Raw genomic sequence first — 24486 nt, forward strand, 5'->3', positions numbered from 1 at the left:
CTAAGGCTCCTGAAGGTGGGCGTGCCAGAGGAGGTCTGCAGAGGGAGGTGGTCCATCAGCTAGACTTTGTTCCCTAGCCACTACCCCTCCAGCCCTCGGATTCCAAAGTTGAAACATGGAGATTACTCACCGTTTTCGCCAAGTCGATCCAGGAACTTGCGGGCAGCCGAACATCCAAGGGTCCAGGAGCCCAGTCCAGATGTTACCCTGCAGCAGCACGCTGGCAAAAAAAGAGACAAATGACACAAGTCAGTACAGGCGGCCACGTTAGTGGGGAAGCAACACTGTCCCAGTGTTGAATGACACCGACGGGCTTCAGATTCTCAAGAGAGCAGAAAAGGAAAACGCCACGCGGAGCCAGTGGTCTCAGAGCACTGTACATTGACACAGATGGCAACTCTTCTGCCCACAATGTCGGGAGAAGCACCATGTCACCAGCAGCAGCTCCAGAACAGCCTCTCTGCAAATCCCCCAGTGTGGAGTCCAGACGTACGGCTGCAAAGCTCCCTTGGAGATAATCAGGCCCAACCCCTCCCTTTACAGATGAGAAAAGCCAAGACTCAGAAGAGACAGGCCTTGTCCAAAATCAGCAGCATGTGATGGCGAGTCCAGGAAGGGAATGTCAGAATCAAGTCTATAAAGAGCTTACGTTTACCTGTAAATTACCTTCCTTCAAGAAACTCAGGTTCTAAATAAATGTTGTTCTTATTCGTTCTGGCTCTTAACAGAGGAGAAGAGACAACTCTTAATCGTTCCCCTAGTTCTCTCTCTTTAATCCCCAAGGACTTTGAAGAGCCAAACTGAAACTCCTGGTTTTCTTCAAAGACGAAAGAAAAACCTCAGGACTGTTCAGATTGGAGTACAAGAAGAAAAATCTAAAAACTGTGGAGGACAACCTCAAGACCTAAAAATTCTGAATTTATGAGATATAAACAGCACAGAACCAAAACAAAAGCACCTTCTCCATACATCAGGTTTACAGACCCAAGAGACCAGAACCCTCCAGGGAAATGCCTGGAGACCACAAGAAGTGGTACATTTCAAAGATATGGGGGGCTAACACTTGTCATTGGTCATTTTGTTAAAATGAAATGAATGATCAAAATGCTGAGTCTTTAGAAAATGACCCTTCTGGTTATTTTTTTTTTAATGAATCATCATCTAATTATATATTTAAGCCATAATCATGTAAATAGTTACCTCTTCCCCTGGGGTTCTAGTTCCAGGTGACCCTGACAAATCAATGCAACCTTGGGCAGATCACACCTAACCTTGCACGTCTTCCATCAACTCATCCATGAAAGAGCAGAGATGAAATAAGACTCAATTCTTCAGCTAGAGAATTCTGAAATTCCCCTACATTGCCGGAACAAGCTGAAAGTACCTCCCATTAAGTCAGCTTATACAAAGCGTAATTACTCGCCTACTTTGAAGAAGTGAATGTCAGTCATGATAAATTTAAATTGCCATCTCTTAGGAAGTAACTACAAAGTTGGTGTAACAATAGTCATATTCTGTTTCCAGGGAGTTTCCTTCAGCAGTGACAAATCTGCCCCCACCCGCGCTAAATGGGTATTTGTATCTGTTTCCCCAAAGGTCCATTATTATTTATAAGGGGGAAAGTTAGGGTTTCTTTTGCATGAAGTGGAATTTAGGCAGTGAGGTCATTTGTTTTGAAACTACAGCAACCATTCCAGTTTTTTTTCCCCCCTTTTAGCATTTCAGTTACTCTGGGTCAAGAGTAAAAGATGCAGATTTCAGAGAAAATGCAAAGCCTGCTAGGCCACCCACAGAACGGTCAAGGATTCTGCCCTGGACAGTCCAGGGCACAACTTGCCCTTTCCAAAGTCAGGCATGCTCACAGGTAAAAAGCCAGCGCAGACTCGCACACAAGCGGACTCACACACATTTCAAGGAATTCAACAGTCCCAGGATTCATTTTAAAAAATAAACAACAAGGGCTTCCCTGGTGGCGCAGTGGTTGAGAGTCCGCCTGCCAATGCAGGGGACACGGGTTCGTGCCCTGGTCCGGGAAGATCCCACGTGCCGCAGAGCTGCTAGGCCCATGAGCCATGGCTGCTGAGCCTGCGCGTCCGGAGCCTGTGCCCCACAACGGGAGAGGCCACAACAATGAGAGGCCCGTGTACTGCCAAAAAAAAAATTAAAAAAATAAAAATAAATTTTAAAAAAATAAACAACAAAACACAACCTACCATATTGGCCACATTTTTCCTTATTCTTACAGGGAAGGAGGGTCCATAAACCCCTCTGGAAATATGATGGACCCTCTCCCCCAGAAGAAGAACATAATAGATTCAGTTTCAGAGGGTTCAGAGTCCCCTGAAATCTCTCTGTACCTCTGGTTAAGGACCCCGGCTTAATTAAGATAATAGGAGTCCCTTTTTATCTTTCTCTCTGAACTTTCTACAAGCCCTTGGTGAAGAGGGTCATGAGTGGCAATGCCATTTACAAAGAGATACACAAGGGCAAGGACCAGCGAGAAAATTGGCTTCATGTAGCTCTTATGGTGGAGAGTATGACTCTGCAGCCAGCAATGTTAATAACTGTTCTAGAGCCCTAGGCTGTGCCTGGGAGCCTTCACCAGTTTCAACAGGGACCTTCCCAAAGCCGTGTTTGTGCTTGGTACTCAGCTTTTCAAAACAAAAACAATATCAAACATCTGCGTTGTTTAGGAACATAAACATAGGTACCAAGGCTCAGTTAAAATGAAAAATTGAGATGCTTATCACAACTCTGAGGCGAGGTGGAGCGTCTAAGACATTTAAGATATTCGTAATGTTGATTTCTTAGCCTGGTTGTTGGCTTCCCAGATGTTCAAACTATTCCCATACATTTCACATATTCTTCTCTATGTATGTCACAGAGTAAAGCAATCTTCCTTACAGAGAGATTCAGGTCGGTGACAAGGACCTCCAGGACTTGTCATCTCAGACCCAGCTCAAGACAGCAGTGAAACTGCAGCGAGCCCAGTGCTTGTCTGAGGGTGCGGCCTGCCAGGGAATAGTTACCAGCTGTGGCCCCTGGGGCACTATCTATAAATACATCTTGTTTTTTAAAAAAAAAATGTCCACGCCCTGGGACAGCCCTGTATTCCAAGCTGAGCCCCGATGCTGCCCGTCACTCTGGGAAAAGCTGGTGTTGTGTTTCTGCGAACTCATTGGTCTTTCCTCTTCCATGCTTGGCAGGCCTATTTCCTGGGGCACATTCTGTTACTGTGAACAATCTCAGTAAGTCTTCCTGAACTGCTAAGGAAGAAGCGAAGCCCAGACACGTGTGCAGAACTCAGAGGAACGTTTGGCCACCTCCTTCCTCAGCTGGATACAGAGGCCGTGGTGCCTTACATCTTCTCCTTCAGGTGCCTCATTACTCTACCCTCCTTGTGAGAACTCTGCTCATTCAGTGAGCGGTCAAGACATCCACTGGCCAGAAAAAGAGGTGGACAGTGTATGGAGCCATGAGCAGTGCATCTCGGTTCCTAGCCCTTCCCACACACTTACCAATACTATCTCAACCAAATAAGGAAAGTATGCTCCTTGCCTAATAATCTGAGCAGGAGCATGCCATTCCAAAAAGACCCTTTTCTGAGGTAATCTTACTAGCAGACAAAGCTATCATTTTTTAGTTACAACCGCCAAACGTTGACACCACGACATCAAACAACGTTTTAACCCAGTTTGGGAGAGCCTGCACCCATACACTGTGCAGGACGGACTCACAGTAGCATGTGCCTAAGAAAGGGAATACTGTCGTCTCTCATCTCTTGCTATGTCTCTTCTGCTCCTCCCCTAGCTCAAGTCTGCAATTTAAAAAGTGTGTGTGTAAATATACACACGAGGACACATATGCATGCGAGCCCAACATTCTTGATAGACTCAAAACAATAGCTTACAGGGAAACTATCGCCCAGCGCTCAGGAAAAGTAAAGGCCAGCCAATTCCAGAAAAACAAAGGGTTTCAGCAACTAAAATGGGAACAAAATGATCTCATGCCCCTTTCCCACTGAGCCTGTGCCTAAGTGGGATCCTTCTTAAACCTGAAGTGCTCATTCACAGAGTCACTGTTTCCACCCTAGGGGAACCCATGGGAGGATGGACGAGCCAGGAAACAGATTCCAGAGGTAGCTTTTTGATGTTTAACCCAGACAACCCGCAGACGGGGGGTCTTTAGACAAGGAGGGGGCTGGAGCGCTCGGTGAGGCTCGAGACCTTATCCACCAGGCATTAGTCACTACGTCCAACAGCTAGTTCCTTTAAATCAAGGGCCTGGACCAGGAATGACAGTGGACCCTCCGATAACAGGCCAGCATCTCTGGGGCCCTAGAGTGGGCTTACACTTTCAGTCCTCACGATTCTCTCACACCCTGGAGAACACAGGCAGGAAAAGACCACACTCGCAGGCCTCCTGCTGCCTCCCCCGCATTATCACACCTGCTGCCTGGGGAAGGACTGGCATGCAGACTAAAGGGATGGATGAAAAGCGTGAGCGTGCTCCGGATTTACTACACACCAAGGCACTGTGCTAAGTGCTGGGAGAGGAAGAGAAGGAGGTGGTACCCTTTAAGGTCAAAAAGTTCTGCAGACGCCCCCCACCCCCAAATACACCAGAGTTGTCCTTCTGGTTCCCTTGGAGAGAGGAAAATATCAAGACATAAGTGCTCTTAAATCAATTTTTAATTCATCCCAAGAGCCCCTACGTGCATTTTAAAACACCAAAGAATAATTCCAAGGCATCGTTAATTTATTCTATAAGCAAATACGTAACACATAAGGATTAAGGATCCCTTGAATAACTTCCACAACACAATAAGATAGCCTGTGTTCTGCTTTGAAGCGGTGCTGGGGTAAGGGTTAGGACAGAGTAAAAAAAACAACCAAAAAAACATCCCCAAACGTCTGCCATTCTTAGAGACTATGCTGTTTGGAAGAAACTTTAGGTCACATGTGAAGGTAGGAGCTCTTTTTGAAACCAGCCATAACCGGCATCGCCACCCACAGCTGGGTGGTCTTCTTCAGCGCACAGCCCCCAACCAGCGCCCCGTGCACAGCCCTCCTGCAGTTCCCTCTGCAGGGACCCCGCCCCTGCACTTTGCATTGAGTTCCAGATCAGCTCGTCTCTGGTCTGTCTCAATCTGGAGCTCCATGAGGGCACGGGCTGCCCTCTCCTGCTGGCACCCCTAGCACCTTGCACAGGGCACCCAGTAGATTAATAGTAAGGAAACTGAGGGAAGAGGGAGAAAGATGATGTGTTAGAGAGGCCTCTTGTAGGTAACTAAGATAAACAATAATAGAGTTTGGGGAGGAAGACGGGTATGAGTGGACCGTTCCCTCTGAGTCCAGCATAACTCAGTCATTTCACATTCGAGTTTGAAAACTCAGGACTATAATAAAGCCACAAGAAAAAACATTCGATAGTCTTCCCGGAGGCCCAGCCCACGTGAGCAGCCCGGCTTCCCCATCAATCAGTCTGACAGCAGCAGAGAGAACTAGACTGGAAGGCTCTCATTGTCCACTTCCTCGTACCTTCCTGCCCTGCTTGCAGAGCTGCTTTTCCACCTTTCTCCCTTCTCTGTTGCACTTCAAGTTCTGCACTGACTCCAGGATGCGCTTCAAATCTCTTACCCTGGAAAGAGGTCCCGCACACTCAGACGCCCTGACTCAGCTGCCGCCCAGAGACACCCCCAGCCCTGGAGCCACAAACCAGTCCCGAGAGTGCATCTGGTGTCTGAGATTCTCCTCACCCCAACACATCCTGTCTTCTACTCACCCACTTTGGGGTCTGTCCCCAAGCCACTCCTTCCAGGAAAGCCCAACCCCCTCGTCTGATATCAATCTACCTCCCCCCAAAACCCAATCACATGTCCCCAAGCCTCCAAGACGACCCCCCTGGGCCTCCCAATCAAAATTAGTCTTTCCTTCCCCGTATATGCCAGAGGATGTTGTCCTGCTGTGAGACACCTCATTACCAGAGGGTTAGCTTCTGTGTACCTTTCACACTCCCTAGACCGAGTTCCTGGCAGGCAAGAATGCTAGGTAGAGAACAAAGATAAAGATGGTGCCAACAGTGAAGACTCCTGGCAAACAGTCAAGACTCGGATATCTGTGAAATGCCTATGCCTTAGTGTTAAGGATTCTTGTGAGTTTCAGGATGCCAATTCTAGAATCAAACCAAGCACACAAACAGACTGAAAGAGGATCTTGGGTGTTCTTTGGGCATACTCTAGTAACTCAACTACTCAATCACATTAGGCCATAAGTTCAGGCTCTATTTCCCAAGGGCCAAACAACTAGACTTCCTCAGCAAACTCAAGTGTTCGTTCCTCTGGGACCTACCAAAAAAGCCTGCCACTTCGAAAGGCACAGGCCCACTGTTCTTTACAAAGGACACATCTTCTCGATAAGTAGCATTATTAAAGGAAATGAATTTATAAACTCACTCTCAAGGCATAGATTTCTTTTGAGACAGATCAACCCACACACTGTTTCTTCTGATTCAATGAATGTGTTATGTGGGTCTAGAATTCAGACAGTTCCCTAGGTCAGAAAATCCATTTGCTTGTGAACAGACAGAAATGGCAATGTTCTTTTTTTTTTTTTTAATTTATTTTTGGCTGCATTGGGTCTTCGTTGCTGCGCGCGGGCTTTCTCTAATTGCAGTGAGCAGGGGCTACTCTTCGCTGTGGTGCACGGGCTTCTCATCACGGTGGCTTCTCTTGTTGCAGAGCACGGGCTTCTAGGTGTGCGGGCTTCAGTATTTGTGGCTCACGGGCTTAGTTGCTCCGCAGCATGTGGGATCTTCCCGGACCAGGGCTCGAACCCGTGTCTCCTGCATTGGCAGGCGGATTCTTAACCACTGCGCCACCAGGGAAGTCCCAATGGCAATGTTCTTAATGCTGGTCTCAGATGAGACGTCTGCTTACATGCTCCAAATAAAGGAAGCAGTATTTGACCCAGTTGAGAAGCCTCTGGAATCTTTTCCCCACCTAACACAAATGTTTCTCATTTGGTCCAAGCTGTGTTTCAATTACATGCCAAGAAAAGACAAAGAAAAACCCACTACCACCCACTCCTGCTTTCATGAAAACATTATAAATTAATCCTTATTACGTCATAGAGTAAAGTGGCCTCGCATAAGGTAATGTTGACAAAGGGTTACAGGAGCCAAAGCTTTTCTCAAGAACTGCTTTGTTCATAGGTGTTCTTCTGCTTGTCTGCCCTGCAGTGGCCTTTTTCCTTTCCAGAAAACAGACAGCATGGGGACGTGGGTCCCGTCTGAAGCCTCTGACGTTCATTTTTAAAGGACTGTCATGAACATCAACACAAAAGAACAACTTCCGTATAACATTAAATAATTTCAGCAACAAAAGTTGAATGAACTGAGTGACCTAATAGTCCAACTTAACCCAGCTAAGTCAATCCCAGCTGTGAGAGGGAAGGTCAGTAGTTTTAATTTCTACCTAGAGCCCACAGGCCAACTCCCTTGTCACCATTCAGGTAGAGGCATTTCAAAGAAATTCAAACAGCACGCTATCTTCTCTGGCATATTTCTTAGACTAATTAAACCCTTAAGTGTTAAACTCTGAGGGTCCCACAACAGCACCAGACCCATCCTTTTCACAGTTTGGGTTACAGGCTCACACTCCAGAATGGAAGCCAAAGCTTTCCCATTTAAAGCAAAAAAGGAAGGAAGGAAAATGTGAAGTACCTGAATTCTTAAAGGCTAGACCACCTTTATTATTATTGTCTTTTCTTCCCAAGGACCTCTCTGGTGATTAGTATGAACTTACCCAAGATTCTACACAAAAGTTCTATCTTTTTTATTCCAACCAGACATTTTAGATGTAGAAGGAACCGTGGAGATTCCTGGGCCCATGGCTTATCAAACTCTCCTGGCAGAATTCCACCAGACAGAAGAGAGTGGGCCACCAACACTGGGAAGCCATTCCCAGCAAGCATGAGATTGTGTCCATTTCGTTCAAGTTCTATATCCTAGCTTCAATGCTTACCATACAGATTTTCCACTCATTCAGTATGTGCATGCGAAGATACCTCGTCTTCCAAATTCCCGAGTAAAATTAAGGCTCCAGTAAGAGTCTTAGGTTTATCCTGGGCCCGCTAAGTTCACCACCCTGCACTTCCCAGTGGCCCAGGAAGCACGAATCGTGGCTCTGCCCTTCCTCTTGCAGATGAGGAGGACACTGCTGCCCGAATATCTGATGACCTGATGAAGAGAGTCTGGGCAGCCCCACGTACAGATCCCAGGTCTCCAGCCTCTCGGTCTGGGGCTCTTCATCCCTCTGCATCCAATGATTCATAGCCACCCAAAGCCAATCCTTAACTCAGAAGGTCATGGTCCACTGTAAAATCTGCCCATACATCTGCTCTGTATTCAGGCAGGTTTAATTAAGTTGGTGAGTGTTCTCTTCTGAGCTTACCCCAAGGTTCACAAAATGGAAGCCTGATGTTTCATGGGTTTCAGATTGCCAAAACCTCCTTGGCCTTTGGCATACTTTGACTTCTCGCCCACTCATAGGACATGTTGTCCCCATCGACACCTATTGGCTAAAATTAAAAGTACAAGCTGCTTAGTGAAGACAAGTCATTGCAGTTCAAAATCTAAAACGAGGGCTTCCCTGGTGGCACAGTGGTTGAGAATCTGCCTGCCGATGCAGGGGACACGGGTTCGAGCCCTGGTCCGGGAAGATCCCACATGCTGCAGAGCAACGAAGCCCCTGCGCCACAACTACTGAGCTACTGAGCCTGCGCTCTAGAGTCCGCAAGCCACAACTACTGAGCCCCCGTGCCACAACTACTGAAGCCCACGCGCCTAGAGCCCGTGCTCCACAAGAGAAGCCACCACAATGAGAAGCCTGCACACTACAACAAAGAGTAGCCCCCGTTCACCGCAACCAGAGAAAAGCCCGCCCACAGCAACGAAGACCCAACGCAGCCTAAATTAAAATAAATTAAAAAAAAAATTTACAATGAAAACGAGATCAAATCTACTCAAGGGAAAAGTGTCATCCCAAACACAATGCAGTTCATTTCAGAACCATGCTGACCTCTTTCCTGTAAATGGCCTTGGAGCCAGTGTTATCTACTGTCAGAGCTGGAGAAAACACTTTAGCTGTGTATTTCACATTTCAAAGCAAAAGGGGAAAGGGGCCATGGCAATGTGAAAGTTGTATCTATGAATTCCAAGGACCATCATATACATCTAAAGCAATGGTTCTCCACAGGGAGCAATTTTACCCCCTCAGGGCGACATCTGGGGGTATCTGGAGACACTTTTGGCTGTCACAATTTAAGCGGGAGGGGGTGGTGCTACTACTCTCTAGTGGGTAGAGGCCAGGGATGGGACTAAAAACCCTATAATGCACAGGACAGCCCCCACACAAAGAATCACCCAACCAAACTGTGAACGGTGCCGAGGTTGAGCACACGTACCTAAAATACAGAAGAATGATACTAGGGTAAAGTCATGAGTCCTGCTTCTTCCCCAGTGGGCTGCTTGGTCTGGACATAGCACCTGAATTTCTGGGTTTCTGGCTCATTGTCACTAAACAAAGAGGTTGGCCTGTTTCAGAGACTTTGCAACCTCAACACTGGACTCAGTAGCCTTCCAGCATGGCAGCTCGCCAAGCCCACAGCTACTGTCTCTCACCCTAACACGCTTGATCAGGGGCATTTCCCACCAGGCTCCTCTCAGGCCCGTGCACCACAACTATTGAGCCTGTGTTCTAGAACCCGTGAGCCACAACTACTGAGCCCACGCACCACAACAACTGAAGCCCACGCACCTAGACCCCGTGCTCTGCAACAAGAGAAGCCACCGTAATGAGAAGCCCGCGCACCACAACGAAGAGTAGCCTCCGTTCACCGCAACTAGAGAAAGCCCACACGCAGCAACAAAGACCCAACACAGCCAAAAATAAATTTAAAAATTAAAAAAATGTTTTTAAATAAATAAAACCATTGTATGCAGTCAGTAAACTAAGGACAGACATATAAGCTTCATTTTGAGTTTTATATTCTGCTTTGCAAAAATGCCTAAGCACAAAAGGGAAGAAAAAAGTTTTATCATAAAATTAAAAGCATGGCTGCAACTGCATTCAATGATTTAAAAGTTTTTTTGCATTTTCATAATACTTGGCAACCATCAACCAGCCCACCACCCCAGCTTAAGGGGCAGACTCAGTATTAAGTCATTGTTTTGTGAAGAGAGAAAACATGTGACCACCTTCCTATTCCCAAGACCATCTCTAGTGGCTCCAGCTGTATACACAACTCCCATGAAAGAGACCAGCTTAGCCAAGAGGCTGAGCCCCTCCATTCACAATCCAATGGTATCTAAAACCACAGAACACAGGGGTTGTTTTACAAGTAAAATTCTCACTTTCGGGAAAACAAATATAACTTGTCTGACTGAGGGGAGAGGATGAACATCTTAAACTGCCTCCATGAGCTCATCATCTCTCTCTCTCTCTCAAAGAGAGCAAAAGAGTGAACCACTTGTCCAATCATGCTCCTTAGAAATTCCTTTGTGCTCAAAGCCAAGGATTCTCCAGATCCCAAGCTGGGACACAGTAGCTGGATTAATGGGAAAAGTGGGAGAAGACACCCAGAAGAGAAAAGAGGAGACATGGAACTTCTAACACTAAAAAGCAATAGCACACACCCCGGCTAAAAAGCTGAAGGGTTTTGACACATTTCATTTGCCTCAAAAAACCAACAAACCAACACTCACCACAAGTTTCCCAGTACATCTATCACCCATAAAACAAACGAGAAGAAATCCAAATATCATTTAAGAGGAAAAACAAAAACTAGTGAAAACTCTACAGATGGCAACAGAGGGTTAATGTCTCGGGGCAAGGCTTCCCCTCAGCAAATACAAATCCAAAATCATAATAAAGATGCTGAAGGATTTAGTCATGAGCCCTCCCCTCGGCCACCAGAAGGAATGGCAAAAATGCAGAGTAAGCGCTGGAAGCCAGAACATTTCATTTTCTTTCTAACTGTGCAAAGAATTTGCATTTAAAATGAGCATTTCATCAGAGCTTCCAAGAATGCTTGATATTTGGCTGCTAAGAAGAATACAAGTGGTCCTCCAAAACATCAAATTTCTAATTATTTAATTGCAAATAAAGTATCTGGGTTCCCAGGTAGACTAAAGAACACTTGAAGCTAATTACATCTTCCAAGCCAGGTGTAACTTAAAATATAGTCAAATACAGATAACTCTTAAAATATAGTCAAATATAGACAACTCTTAAAATACAAGCAAATCACATTACCAAAAAGTAACAAGGATAAAAAGTACCTTCCGGGGCTTCCCTGGTGGTGCAGTGGTTGGGAATCTGCCTGCCGATGCAGGGGACACGGGTTCGAACCCTGGTCTGGGAGGATCCCACATGCCGCGGAGCAACTGGGCCCGTGAGCCACAACTACTGAGCCTGCGCGTCTGGAGCCTGTGCTCCGCAACAAGAGAGGCCGCGACAGTGAGAGGCCCGCGCACCGCGATGAAGAGTGGCCCCCGCTCGCCACAACCAGAGAAAGCCCTCGCACAGAAACGAAGACCCAGCACAGCAAAAATAAATAATTAATAAACTCCTACCCCCAACATCTTCTTAAAAAAAAAAAAAGTACCTTCCTGGTGACTAAACTCCCCATGAATCAAACCTTACTTTCTATATATTTTCACATTTACAAGGAAAGTACTATCAAAGAAACAAAGGTGTGTATGAAGACTAAAGAAAAAACCGTTAGGAAAGTGGAAGGCATCTTTCCTTGAGCAACTAAGCGTTGAACGCCCAGAGAAGGATCGGGTGCTGGAGGAGGATGGAGGCAGCGGGGCCCAGTGGCAGGGAAAACCCATGAGAGCCCCCCACCCCCCAGCCAGGAGGGGGACCGCTATGACTCACGGGACCTGTAAATTGATCACCCTGGTTCTCAGCACCCATATCTAAAACACACAACTGAAATTTGATTTTTTTTTTTTTTAAAGAAAAGAAGGGTGGAAGGGGGGATCCGGGGGGAGAACCAGAGAGCACCTCACAACTCCTCCGCCACCAGAGGAGGCGGTCAGAAAAAGGGGATGTCGGCGGGTGGCTTTAGCCTCCTTCCATAGGAAGGACAGTTTTAAGTAGTTTATTAAATGCAGAAGGGACTTTTATCTTCTATACTCAGTAACAATATTGGAGGGTGGAAAGAAACACTAGAAAAATATTAATACAAGCTCAAAAAAGGGTTACCAGAGCCGTGGGGCCGGGGAGGAGGCAAGAGCACCCCTGGTTCTGAAGGGGAACAAATACTGCAATGAACCACGGGGCTCTTGTGGTCGCAGCCATCAGCCGAACTGAACAACACACAAAGGGAATTCTTGGGAGTCTGAAGCTGTTGCGCGTCTCCTTCCACAATCTCCTCCTTGTGTGGGGGGGGCTGCTCTGCGGTCAGGATAGCTTTTCACCAGAGCTAGATTTCCTAACAAGGGCATTTTAATTAAAGATGAGACACAAGGCAATGCAACAGGGAAAGAGCAATCAGCAGGGGAGGCTGTCCAGCCTGCAGCCTCCATGTGGTCCCCATTCCCACCAGGGCCTCGTACCAAGCTGGCTTCATATTTGATCATCCTGGACCTGGACAGGAGGCCTTGCACCAGCTGGCGAGAGCCACACCCACAGCTCAGGGCCATTTCCTGCGGCTGGCTCTCTCATTATTCAGCCTACGGCAGTACCCCACCTCTTCTCCCAAAAACAGAGAGAAGTCCCCTGTGGCTAAGCAGACTTCCCCAGCATCCCCGACACGTGATACCTCTATCATCCATGCCTGGCAAACTCCCAGGCTGGGAATCTGAACCATGAGGGTCCAGGAAGATGAGTCACTGGCTCAACACCAGGAACCCAACAGGTAGTGCTGGTTTCCAAAACAGACGGCCCTAACAACTCATGGAGTAACCAGCCAACTCCATGGCTTCCCTTAACTGGACTGCCCACGGGCCTTTCAGAATGAGGCCAAGGGCCAGCTGTGGACAGCTGATGCATGCCACCCATCCCTCCCCTGGGGGCTTCTGTGACACCAAAAACCCAGCCCTCCTCCTACAAAGAGTGTCCCAGGCCATTACCTCATCACCTTGGATACGGTCTAGCTAACATCTGGACTGCTCTGTGCTGACCAGGCCATTCTTGAGCCAGCAGTCATCTCCCTCGGAGCTTTTGCTTGTGTTCTTCCCTCTGCCTGGAGGATCCTGGCCCAGGTGGCTCACCTGGCTGGCAAACTTTCATCCCACAAGCCTTCGCTTAAATGTCACCTCTCCAGAGACTCATCCAAAGTAACTACCTCCCACCCCTCAGCTCTCCCTCTTGCCCCCAGCCGTCGGTCCAGGACTGGTGCAGAGCTTGGCCCACAGTGGACTCCCAGGCACAATTTACCCCATGATGGAACGCCCTGGGAAATGTAAATCAAAACCACACTGAACTCTCACTCCTCAGAAGAAATCCATCCATGTCAAAATGCACGTATAAGAATATTCACATCGGCTTGTTTGTAAGAGCCAGAATCTCGAAACTACCAAAACGTCCGTGAACAGAAGGATAGACGCTATGAATAATAGGAATAAATATTAGACAACACTGGGAATGATAGGCCTGCAACTCACATGACAGCGTGGAAGCACCTCACAACCATCGCGCTGAACAAGAGCAACCAGAAACCAAGGACACACTTGCAGATTCCGTTTATAGAAAGTTCAAAGACAGGAAAAGTCAAGTCGGCATAGTGACCACAAGGAGGAGGTGAAGTCACCCTCAGGGGCACCTGGGATTCTGGCTCCATTCTTTCCAGATCTGGATGCAGGTTACACAGGTGTGCTCAGTTTATGAAAATTCATCAAGTTGTACATTTATGATTTGTGTACTTCTCTGTTCTATTTCAACGAAACTTCATCAAGATAACATCTGAAATAAACATGGGATTTTTTTTTCTTAAAAGAGCCAACTAAAGACTGTTCTGTCACAAGGCCCAGCATCCTATACCCGGCCTTCCTCAGACGGGGTGCTATGGGCATGCAACACCAGTCCCCCTCTACACACACCTGGCACGTTGTCCAGGTGCCGTGTGAATGCATCTAAGCCTTCCTGAGGCTCAAACCCACCAGGACATACTGCTACCTGTTACAATATTCTCCCTCCTCGTAGTTCCAGAAATGCAAGACTGGCTCCTAAAATTAGTGACTTTAGATGGAAACAGGTGACAGGAATCACCGCCTGCACAGACTGAATTTTTTTTTTTTTTTTTTGGCTGCGTTGGGTCCTCATTGCTGTGCTCGGACTTCTCCCTAGTTGTGGTGAGTGGGGACTACTCTTTGCTACGGTGCACAGGCTTCTCATTGCAGTGGCTTCTCTTGTTGCGGAGCACAGGCCCTAGAGCACGTGGGCTTCAGTAGTTGTGGCTCGCAGGCTCCAGAGCGCAGGCTCAAGTAGTTGTGGTGCCACAGGCTTAGTTGCTCCATGGCATGTGGGATCTTCCCGGACCGGGGATTGAACCCGTGTCCCCTGCACTGGCAGGCGGATTCTTAACCACTGCACCACCAGGGAAGTCCCAGACTGAATGTTTGTGTCCCTCCCCAAAATCTATATGTTCTAATCCTAACCCCCAGTGTGACAGTATCAGGAGGTAGGGCATTTGGGAGGTGGTTAGGTCATGAAGATGGAGCCCTTGTGAATGGGATTAGCGCCCTTACAAAAGGGGCCCCAGAGAGCTCCCTAGTTCCTTCTACCATATGAGGACTCAGCAAGAAGACAGCCATCTGTCTATGAACCAAGAAGCGGCTCTCACCGGACACTGAATCCGTTGGCGCCTTGATCTTACACTGCCCAGCCTCCAGAACAGTGACACAAATTTCTGTTGTTTATAAGCCACCCAGTCTGTGGTACTGTTAGAGCCGCCCAAATGGACTAAGACACATTCCCCGACAGTTATAGCATGTGGGCAGGCACGTGAGGCCACAGCTCTGCTCAAAACTCAATGACCTGAGGCCCTGGGTCACACCAGAAGAACAAACATGGGTCACCTGCTGTCTTTCTAGTAATTTCCTATTTTTAAAGTGTTTCATGAAAATTGATCGTTCGAGGGAAACTCCCCTCAGGCAGGAAAAAAAACGCCAATGAGTAACAAAGCAGTCGCCTCCTGGCTCATTCCAAAGCTTAGGAGAGAAACAGCTCAATGGACCCAGGCCAACTATGGTCAGGAGGACACACAGCTAGGACAGGATCAGAGGGAGGACAAGGGAGAACTGAGCCCACCCAGGACATCTACTGAGACTCAACCCACACTCAGTGACAGGTCTCCATACTCAAGGGCCCAAACCACAAATATGAGTCGGATCGTGGTCCTCCTGCCAACCTGCAAAACAGTTCACAGTCTACTTGTCCGGCATATGCGTGCACATTCACTCATACACATCCACACATGCGCGCACACACCCCCGCCTGAACTCGAATAAACGTCCCTCTGCCAAAAATTAACCTCACCAGATATTCCAGGCTTGAGGAATAGTGTACAGGTGTACAGTTACTGATTTATAAAATACTTCCCCTTTTTGAATGAAGTACATTCCTATTTGTCATCCTATCTGTGTGTCTGCCCTGGAAAGGTAGAAAGAACTGATCAATTGATCTCCATTTTAACTTTTTTTTTTTTTTTTTTTAAACCAGACCCACTGGTTTCCAAACGTAGCACCTGTGCCATGTGAACGAGCTGACCCCTGGGATGGGGGTTTCACTACCACGGCCCCCGCTCAGGTCCTCTTGTCACTAGGAAGTTGAAGTGGGTGAGGGGGGCAGTAAGAACCCGCCTGGCTGAGTAGGTCCAGGCATGAAACAGGACCCCTTGACCCTGCATCAAACTCACCTTTCTTCATCGTGTGGAACCCCTCCCCGACCTGGAGGTTTGTGAGACGCTCCAGGAATGGTACAGACGACCCAGGACCAGCCAGACACGGCTCTTTATTGACAATGAATCCGTGTGCCATTTCTCATTAGGCCTAGCTCAGGAGAAATCAGAATCACAGAAGGACCCAGGGCCCCAAGGTGACAGGGACTGCAAACGTGCCAGTTCTAATTCCCATCTTAAGGAATGAGGGGAAGCGCGGAGAGAAAGGGGAAGGAGGCCCGGGCACAAGAGCAAGCTTTGTCCCCCATCGCCGTCCCCACGGGAGCCCTCGCCCAGCAGTGATGCCAGCAGAGTCACAACAGAGCTGGTCCGGGAGCTGTCGGGAATAAAGACCCCATTGTTGCCTCCTGTGAGGTTTCCAAAGCCCAAGAAACAGAAGCTAAGGCCCGACAACTGCCGGGGAGGAGCGGCGGGTCTGACCTGTCTCGTCACCAACATCTGAGGAAACATGTTACCAGTCGTCTGGCAAACCTACCTCCCCACGACGGCTCTTTACACCAGGACAGGCAGCCCAAGTCATGACAGGCCACGTGAAAGCACAGAACAACAGGGACTCCGTCCTGGGTGGATAGAGCAGGAGGTGACAAATGAGAGACGCGCTAAAGGCAAGCAGAGAAGGGGGCCCAGTGGGACTTGGCCACCCTCCCTGCAACCCACCCAGGGCTCCTCCACCTGGTAACTGGCCCCCACAAAAGGTGCAGTCAAGCATTTACCTTTGCCTGTTCCCACACACCTTCCCTTTGTCGAGTCCCTCAAGCTTGTCGTGGCCTTACCAGCTAGAGATGGCAAAAGGGCCAACACACACCAGCCAGCTTCCTGCCCCTCCAGATCCCCTAACCCTCAGTCCAGCGGGATCCCTCCCTGGGCAGGGCCAACTCTCCCAAGGAAGCGGGTCGTTTGGAAAGGCTAGTCTACCAGTAAGGCTGGACCCCCGAGTAAGATGGGGCCCAGCTCCCCTGCACAGTGATCCACCCCTGCCTTAAAGAATTTGCAGCTCAAAAGTCCCCTGGAGGGGCTTCCCTGGTGGTGCAGTGGTTGAGAGTCCGCCTGCCGATGCAGGGGACGCGGGTTCGTGCCCCGGTCCGGGAAGATCCCACATGCCGCGGAGGGGCTGGGCCCGTGAGCCATGGCCGCTGAGCCTGCGCGTCCGGAGCCTGTGCTCCACAACGGGAGAGGCCACAACAGTGAGAGGCCCACGTACCGCAAAAAAAAAAAAAAAAGTCCCCTGGAAACCCCAACGTGACCCCCCTTTACTAAGGGTAGACAGCGCATGGGCAACCTAAGTAGCCTGTCAAACACCCACAGGTTTTAAAACTGAGTTCGTAAGCATGATGTCCTATTGTCAAATCCTGTCCTGTCTGAAGCCCCATCCCATAGCCTAATGCTAGGAGGCCAAGGAGCCCTGTATGCCTTTCTTTCCTGCCAGAGGGCAGCAGAAGGGGACAGAGCTAGGGAGAACCTGGGCAGTGAGACCCTGTTCCAGACAGTAAGTGCCCTGGGGCAATGCCAAGCCCCAGGGACAGAAATGGCCATACGTGTCTGTACTTCCAGTCTCCCAGGGAGATCAGAGCCTCTGAAAACATGCTATGTGATAAACCCTCGTACCCATCCCCAACCACTGGGAATCTAAAATTAGCCTGAAAAAGCATGCACTCAGCACCACCCCCCCCAGCCACTGCACCTGATAAGTGTCTCTACCCCCGCCTCTAGCAATGACTTGTCTCGGGGAGTGCTATAAATACCACCTAAGCCGACCTGATGTGAATTATGAATACCAGGAATAGTTTCAGGGTTTCCAGGCACTGGCTGTGTGACAGGGGTGTCAGATTCAAAGTCGCCTGTGCGAGACGCAGACCCAGGGGACACACAAGACCCTGCTTCTAAACCACGGGGAGGATCCCCCCACAGCAGAGCCACTCCCGTGTGGCTGACACCACTGCTGCCACCACCACTCTAGAAATCTGATGAGATGCTCTTCACCTCTTGTCAAATGGCTCGGAAGCATGAGACTCGGGGACATAAGTAGTTTGAAGTTATAGATAAAGACAAGTCAGGTTTCAGCCTTCTTACATATTTAAATCTCACTCAGAGCCTTTAAGAAATGAAGCCCTTGTAAACAAAAGACTGGAGGGGAAGCAGGTATTGACCGGACGACCCTAGGTGGTTACTGTCTCCCTGCACCTGGCACCCAGAGGATGCTTAGTACATGTCTGTGGAATGACCTTCAGTTTGGGGGCTTTCAGGGGTTCACAACTGCAGAATCCTACCCCTCCAGGAGCTGGGCTGGCTGCACTGGCACAGATAAGGGAGCTTGCCAAAGAGCAGAAAGCCAGCCAGGACACTGGATTGGGTGAGAGATCAAGCCCTCGGCACGGGGAGCAGGTGGGGGGAAGGGACTGAGCTGGGAGGATAGAAGCCCAGGGACGGAGATACACATACACATAGGAAACAGGAGTGATGGCCCAGAAGGAAAAGGCGGTGTCCAGAGAGGAAAGGGAGAGAGGGTGTTAAGACAGAAGGAGAATAAACAGCAAAATATGAAGGGTGGCACAGGATGTGAGAATTGGCCCCCAGAGGGCTGGCGGAGGTCTTCCAGAACAGTGTTCTGCTCAGTGGTAGCTGCGGAAGTTGAGTAGCAGAGGCAAGAGGTATAGGTTATTCTTTCCTAAAGTTTGCCAACTGACATCTAACTTGACACTACGCTAGTGGTGAAAAGAAAAATAATCACACCCCATCAGTTTACAGCTCCAGCCTTTTTTTTTTTTTTTTTTTGGCTGTACGCGGGCCTCTCACTGTTGCGGAGCACAGGCTCCGGACGCGCAGGCTCAGCGGCCATGGCTCACGGGCCCAGCTGCTCCGCGGCATGTGGGATCTTCCCGGACCGGGGCACGAACCCGTGCCCCTGCATGGGCAGGCGGACTCCCAACCACTGCGCCACCAGGGAAGCCCAGTTCCAGCCTTTTAACAACCTTTGTGCTATTCCTTAGTTCCTTCCATCCCTCCCATCCAGGATGCCCTCCCATCTGCTTTCCAACGCCTTCCAGAACTTCCAAGGCTCAGCTGAGGCTGCACCCCCAGGAACCCTTCTAAGCTCCCCCAGCCCCCCCATCGCTTCCACTCCCTGTTGGGTACCACTCTCGTGATCTACAAATGGCAGTGACTGTGTGTCCCCCTCTCATCACAAACTCCTGAAGGCAGAGTCAAGGTCTCACTGCTTCCATATTTCTCTGAGCAGGTGCCATAGTCCTTTGCCCGTGAGAGACCCTCCAAAAAGAATAGTAAATAAGACTGTTTTCTTTAAAACCAGTTCTTTTCCTCCCTCCTTCGATCGATTCTTTGTGCTTAATAACAGACATAACTGCTCACACACCGTTCTGATGTCAAATATTTCCCCAGCATGTTTGATTCTGTCAGCCCCTCTGGAAGAACAGAAGTGGGCAGTGAATCTAAGGGGGGCGTGAGGGGTGGAAGGAAAGAAGACAAAATGCTTGAGTTTCTCTCTTCTCTTTCCCAAGCGCCGCCCCCCCCCGCCATCCCACATGGTCAGAGGAAGCCAGGGCCTTGGGAAGAATGCTCTGGAAGCATCTCTTCAAACCTTTATCCCAAGGAGTTCAGTCCTTACTAGGCTACCCCGGGTCATTCTTTCTCTGAAGGGCTGAAATAAAGGAAGCCAGCCTTCCAGAGTCTGAGCTAAACTAAAGACCTGGACTTAAATGCTCAGAACAAAACCCCTTTCCTGCCCAAGCCCTGCCCTCCCAGTCAAGATGAGGTCCCACGGAAGTGAGCCAGGAGGAGCCAGTGGGCCAGATACAGCACTCAGCATTTGAAGCACTTGCCCTGAGATGCCAGGGGCCCCAACCCTAACCACCAAACCTAAAAATGATCCCACACCCCATGAAGGTATCCCCACCTGGGGTCCCCAAGTTCCCACCCAGGCTCCTGGCCAGAGAACCAGCAGCCCTGCAGGAGACAAGCACCCCCTCCAGGTGCCACTATAACCCCAGCTAACCACACTCCTCCAATAAGCCTAGAAGCTGCAAGTACAGCACATGAAAATGTCAACGCAGGACTTCCCTGGTGGCACACTGGTTAAGAATCCACCTGCCAGTGCAGGGGACACGGGTTCGAGCCCTGGTCCGGGAAGATCCCACATGCCGCGGAACAACAAAGCCCGTGCACCAAACTACTGAGCCTGCGCTCTAGAGCCTGCGAGCCACAACTACTGAAGCCTGCGCACCTAGAGCCCGTGCTCTACAACAAGACAAGCCACCGCAATGAGAAACCTGCGCACTGCAACGAAGAGTAGCCCTCACTCGCCAAAACGAGAGAAAAGCCCACGCACAGCAACGAAGACCCAACACAGCCAAAAATAAACAAATAAAATAAAACATTTAAAAGTAGAAGCATTTAAAAAAAAAAAAGAAAATGTCAAGGCCTGGTCTCCCCCATGTGTGAGGGCAGCAGTTGAAGCCCACTCTTGGGATCCCAGAGGCCTCCCTTGGGCACCAACATTTGCTTGAAGACTGCTCTATAAACTGACATCAGTGGAAAGGAAACATCCGGACTACAATCACAGTAGAGTCATCGACTGTGGCGTAGCCCCTCAGGAAATAAAAAGGCGAAAATGAGCCACAAATTACTAGGGTTTCGAAACCCCAAAATAAAGCGCATATGCCTTTGCCATGAACAAAGTTATCACGTACCCCATGTCCTGGAAGTCTCAGGAGGCCTCTTCAGCAGGCAGCCCCCTCAGCTCGCCCATGAGGCCTGTGATCACACCTGTGGGAGGGCCTGGCCCCGTGGAGAATAGCACCAAACACTGATTTTCTCCACCTACCCACCAGCAGCTCAGGACGGGCTGTTTGTAGACCCTGAAAACTATTATTTTCTGTCCTCCAAAATGCCGGCGAGAAAGCAAACCAGCCCCAGGAATCTAAATCCCAGAGAGAGGGGATAAGTGCAAACAGCCACACAGAAAACATGGAGAAAGAAGGATTCAGAGCCAGCCTGACTTAGAGCAGTCAGCATCAGTGGCATTTTTGTTGAATTCTTACATAGAAGGCGGACTCCAAGTACCGCCAAAGAGAAGCAACCTGAGGACAGTTGACTGTGAAACAGGAAGGGGCAAGAGGGGAACCTAGAGTCAAGTTTCCATTTTTCACACTATATAAAACCACCTCTCCACAGCTGGCTCCATCCGTCAGCAAGGGAAACCACAGCCCAGGACAGGCATGCAGCAGGCCCTGGAGAATCCCTCAGACACACTCTCCCCGGATCCCTGCAAACTGCCAGGTATCCTAACACCTGTACAGGAATAATAAACAACACAGATAAGAGCCCCTACTTTTGGCACCTGCCATGCAGAGGTCGTATTTTGATCAGCAACAGGTACTTTCTGCCTCTCTACCTACAGACAGAATAGACAGCAGCCTATGCTATTACTATAAAAATCCTACTTTGAGGATTCAAGTTTCTAATATTCTATCAAAAGTAAGTTGCCAATACCAAATCACCTCTGCCCTCCCATCAAATCGGCCCATCTCCTGAGATCTTCCTACCCAACTATCTGGCCTTTTACCCAAGAACCACTTTATGTTCACCACTGGGTTGCCCAGATTTGGCTAACAAAAATACAGGATACTTGGTTAAATGTGAATTGCAGGGAAACCACAAATAATTCCTTAATACAAGTATGTCCCGTGCAACATTCATGACAGACTACTAATAAAATTATTCACTGTTTATCTGAGACAGAAATTCAACTTGGCAGCCTGTATTATACCTGGCAACCCTAGTTCAACATTCTAGAGAAAACGCTGAAGCCTGAGAACAGCTGGAAGCAAACTTTGAGAGCCCCCAGCTGTCGGCTCATTCCACGCAGAGGATTAGCTGAAGCGGTACACTGGCCTTGCCACTCTGGACAACAAGGAAAAGCCGGGGGGGACAGGCGAGGAGACAGTCTCTACAGGAGAGACAAATCAAGACCATTCTCCTCTACTGACAGGACTTACTGAAAATATCAACATAGAAAAATGGGAGCTTAAAATACACAAGCCAGACACAAAAGGACAAACATTTTATAATTCTACTTATGAGGTACGTAGATCCGTAGAAACAGGAAGTAGAATGGTGGTTGCCAGGGGCTAAGGGGAGGGGCGGAGAAGGAGTTACTGTTTAATGGGTACGGAGTTCCAGTTTGATGAAAAAGTTCTGGAGATGGATAGCAGTGATGGTTGTGTGACTACGTGAACGTACTTGCTGCCGCTGAACTGTACATTTAAATGTTATGTATATTTTACAAGCTTTTTTTTTTTTTTTTTTTTTTTTTTTTGCGGTACGCAGGCCTCTCACTGTTGTGGCCTCTCCCGTTGCGGAGCACAGGCTCCGGACGCGCAGGCTCAGCGGCCATGGCTCACGGGCCCAGCCGCTCCGCGGCACGTGGGATCTTCCCGGACCGGGGCACGAACCCGCGTCCCCTGCATCGGCAGGCGGACTCTCAACCACTGCGCCACCAGGGAAGCCTTTTTTTTTTTTTTTTAACTACCCAATTTTCTCCTTGTTTCCAGGTTAGCTAGGTTTTTCCCTCCTTTATGTCTAATTCATCTCTAACTTCATGGAATAGGTATTCGCTGCTAAGAATCTCACAGTGTACGAGGAAATCACATCAGCCAGACACGGATGAAAATCAAGACCCGGGGGGGATGCTGGTCCTTACACCCATCTGGTCCCGTCCACCCAGGCCTCCCAAGTCCCCGCAGACTTGTCCTTCTCCCTCTGTGTTCTGCAGGCCTTGTCATCATCCTACACTCAGCCTACAACAGGCTCTAGAAACCTTCAAGGAACGGAACTCAAGAGAGTCAAGAAAGCCCATCTCCATGGGCACCAGAGAGGCCTCCGGGCTGGTGGAAGCGGGGGATTTAGGCCTCACACCATCTCTGCAGTTGGAACACTTCTGTTTTCTGAGAAAGCATCTAGTCCCAGGGCCCTGAACTCGCCTTCAGGCGAATGAAAAAGCCAAACAATGTGTGAGAGCCAATGAAGGGAGAAAAACCAAGTTTGATGCCTTTGAGAAAGGGTTCTTTCCCATCCGCTCACACAGTGATGTCACACACGCATGCATCTCGACTCTGGAGGCTCCAGACCAGGGGTCACTTCAAACCACCACCTGGTGTAAAGTTGCAGGTCACCTGCCTTGGAGAGGTTAGACAAAGAGATTCGGGGACTTCAGAAATGGCTCTGACATGTACAGTTAAAAAGTAAAACCAGACGGAGTCAAGGGCTAGAAAGTATTCTTGAAGCCCACAAACCTATGAAAGGGTCCAAAGGTTGGCTGGAGACAGCAGGGAGGCTCCCTCGCTCAGCCCTGGTCAGGCCCTGGACGGGTCATCAGGGCTGTGTAGACTCCTCCCCTCCCCAGGAACCCGGATTCTCCTCAGCTCTTACTCGCCCCATCTGACCCTGACCTGGCCAGATGGCTAAGCAGCCACACTGACCCCTCACACCGCACACCAGACTCCGGGGCAGACAGAGGCACACACGGGTGGGTTTGAAGCAGGGGTTCTCTTACCTACCTGAGCCTCGGAATCACACCAGGGATTCCCGCTCTACCCCAGCCCATCCCGATTCCACTCTCCACCTACTGCAGGGCCCACAGACCACCAGGTTTGGCAAGTACCCCAGGCAATTCCAAAGGAAGGGAATCCTCAGACCACACACAAAACACAGAGGCAAGATTTGATCTTTAAAAAAAAATGTGAGGAGGACTATATAAGGATACATGAGAATGCTCACAATATAATGTTAGGTGGGGGAAAAAATGCTGAACACTCAACTTCACATCCTGGGGGTGTAAGTTGAATATTTATATACATATTGAACTTGTTCCCAAGTTAACTAAGGAATAATAAGTCTTTCTTCTATAAAGATGGTGATTTTGAGATACCATCAACTTCTGAATCTGCCTGCTAACTCAGCTGTGCTCATAATATTCCAGTGCCCCTGAGCGATGCCAGTTTCCTGTCTCCTCGCCATCTGAGAGTAGGATCTGGATTCGAAGGGAAGAGAGTGGTTAGTTGGGAGAAAAGGGTTCCAGGCCACGGGTCTTTTCGGATTCAGAGCTGAAGGGTGAGGGCTCCAAAGACACCCTGAGAGGTCTGCTGGGAAGCTGCCTGGCCAGAGCAGAGATTCTGCAGGAGACAGTAGAAAATAACATTAGAAAGGTGAGTTGGGGTCCAGCTACAGATGCAACTGGGGCCACTTGAGCAGCACTGGAGCCGCAACACACAATTAACTGTGTGGGAGAGCTTGACAGGGAGTCCAAATCCTTTTACAACCAGGACAGGGAAGAAACAGCAAGAAGGAAATGAGGGGGGTGGGGGGGAGGGGAGCCGTGATTAAATCAGAAACCATAGACCGACAATCATCCAACTACACACCTTTGACTATGAATATTAAGCCTGGAAACCCAGCCACTTCCCAACTTTCTCTTGTCCTTACTATGCATAACTGTGACAGAGGT

The 24486-nt window shown here is 49.0% G+C and overlaps 1 protein-coding gene across 1 annotated transcript in view; it reads right to left on the reverse strand.

The window, feature by feature from the left end:
• The window catches only part of TLN2 (talin 2), a 443787-nt gene that overhangs the window by 360667 nt on the left and 58634 nt on the right, over window positions 1-24486 (reverse strand). The window contains exon 2 of the mRNA XM_004274706.2: window positions 131-220. The gene's annotated coding sequence lies outside the window, so the exon portion shown is untranslated. The remainder of the gene's footprint in view (window positions 1-130; window positions 221-24486) is intronic.

Source organism: Orcinus orca, chromosome 2, assembly GCF_937001465.1.
Source record: "Orcinus orca chromosome 2, mOrcOrc1.1, whole genome shotgun sequence".
Classification (NCBI taxonomy): Eukaryota; Metazoa; Chordata; class Mammalia; order Artiodactyla; family Delphinidae; genus Orcinus; species Orcinus orca.